Raw genomic sequence first — 2,500 nt, 5'->3', positions numbered from 1 at the left:
CAGTCTTCCCGGTCTACCGGGGCCCCGGCCGGATCAGCCTTTCTGTTTCCCCCGCCACGATGGATGCACGGGATCCCGGCTCCGGGTCCGCGGGCCTCGGTCGGGGACCTCCGCCGTCGCCTCGGTGCCCCCGCCGGACCCCGGGGGTGCCCGCGACGGGCAGTCGTCCCGGTCTACCGGGGCCCCGGCCGGATCAGCCTTTCTGTTTCCCCCGCCACGATGGATGCACGGGATCCCGGCTCCGGGTCCGCGGGCCTCGGTCGGGGACCTCCGCCGTCGCCTCGGTGCCCCCGCCGGACCCCGGGGGTGCCCGCGACGGGCAGTCGTCCCGGTCTACCGGGGCCCCGGCCGGATCAGCCTTTCTGTTTCCCCCGCCACGATGGATGCACGGGATCCCGGCTCCGGCGCCGCGGGCCTCGGTCGGGGACCTCCGCCTTCGCCTCGGTGCCCACGCCGGACCCCGGGGGTGTCCGCGCCGGGCAGTCTTCCCGGTCTACCGGGGCCCCGGCCGGATCAGCCTTTCTGTTTCCCCCGCCACGATGGATGCACGGGATCCCGGCTCCGGCGCCGCGGGCCTCGGTCGGGGACCTCCGCCGTCCCCTCGGTGCCCACGCCGGCCCCCGGGGGTGTCCGCGCCGGGCAGTCGTCCCGGTCTACCGGGACGGCCTTGGGCGGGTCCGGTTTACCCGGGCCTCGGCCGGCCTAGAGTGTTTCTGTTTCCCCGCCTTGATGGATGTACGGGATCCCGGCGCGGGGGCCCCGGGCCTCGGTCGGGGACCTCCGCCGTCGCCTCGGTGCCCGCGCCGGGGCCCTGGGGTGTCCGTGACGGGCAGCCGTCCCGGTCTACCGGGACGCTCGGGCGGGACCGGTTTACCCGGGCCTCGGCCGGACCGGAGTGTTTCCGTTTTCTGCTTCCCTGCCAGGATGGCTGCGAGGGGTTGATTGAAAGAGCTGGTTTGACGTGAAAAGCTTGACTTCAAGTGAAAAGTTTGTTACAATTTCTGCCATCTTCCTTCCTCCAAAGTTTTGGGTGTAGTTTTCCCAGAGGAACCTCTCGTAGGCCTTTCATTTCTCATCTTAACTTCCCTCATTTATTCCATATTTTCCTTCCTCTTGCCGAATGGCCGAATCCAGTCCATTTCTAGTCAAGGAAATTATTCTTATTTCTTGCTGACCTATTTGCTTTGTGGAGCAAGTCGTTCTTAGGTCCCTTTGTTCTTTCTTCAACTTCTTCTGCTCCTTCTCTCGACGCTTTCTCGTCTTGTTCTCTTACTTGGCTCTCTTTTGGCTGTTCTTTCTTCTCCTCCCGTCGTCCGTCCCCACTTTCATCTCTCCATCTTTCCTGTTCTTGGTCATCTCTACGTTGTTTATCAAATAATTCCGCTTTCTCTCTTGAATCTACTCGATATCTTTGCTCTCGCCAGCTCGCCGATATTTCAGCTCGCCGATATTTTGTGCTTTCCCGTCGTGTTTCCCATCCATTGCGATCTCTCTGCTCTCCCTGTCTTCTCGGTAAATCGGAGATGAATTTCTCTGGGCGGGTGGTTTCTCATCGCGTGTCTTGTGTGCGCTCCCTACGTTTCGTCCATCCCGTTTAATATCTATCCCTCCCTCCCTCTCCTTGCTTTCTTCCATTGCTTCTGCTAATATCATTTCCAGAATGATAACCCTGAGCCTGAACCTGAACCTAACCCTAACCCTACAACTTTTCTCCCTAACCCTAACCCTAACCCTAACCCTAACCCTAACCCTAACCCTAACCCTACAACTTTTCTCCCTAACCCTAACCCTAACCCTAACCCTAACCCTAACCCTAACTCTACAACTTGTTTCTCTAACCCTAACCCTAACCCTAACCCTAACCCCAACCCCAACCCCAACCCTAACCCTAACCCTAACCCTAACCCTAACCCTACAACTTTTCTCCCTAACCCTAACCCTAACCCTAACCCTAACCCCAACCCTAACCCTACAACTGTTTTCTCTAACCCCAACCCTAACCCTATAACTTTTCTCCCTAACCCTAACCCTAACCCTAACCCTAACCCCAACCCTAACCCCAACCCTAACCCTACAACTGTTTTCTCTAACCCTAACCCTAACCCTACAACTTTTCTCCCTAACCCTAACCCTAACCCTAACCCTAACCCCAACCCTAACCCTACAACTGTTTTCTCTAACCCCAACCCTAACCCTATAACTTTTTTCCCTAACCCTAACCCTAACCCTAACCCACACTTTCGACTTAAAACCGTTTTTAGATTTAAAGTCGTCTTTCGACTTAAAGACGGACAGACGGCCCGGTCTACCGGGCCGCTCGGGCAGCCTCGGCCGGACCGGCGTCTCTGTTTCTGTTTCCCTGCCACGATGGATGTCGCGTGCGAGGGGTTGCTTTACATAGCTGGTTTGAAGTTGAAAGCTTCCGTTCTTGCCTAGATCTCTTGCTATCGCAAGCCTTCCGATCCAAGCTCCCATCGCAGTTTCAAGCGTCCTGCTTTCT

Source organism: Pituophis catenifer, unplaced genomic scaffold (genome assembly GCF_029215685.1).
Source record: "Pituophis catenifer annectens isolate HBS135680 unplaced genomic scaffold, rPitCat1.0.hap2 SCAF_44, whole genome shotgun sequence".
Lineage (NCBI taxonomy): Eukaryota > Metazoa > Chordata > Lepidosauria > Squamata > Colubridae > Pituophis > Pituophis catenifer.
The sequence above is the reverse complement of the archived record's forward strand: the minus strand, read 5'-3'. Positions refer to the sequence as shown.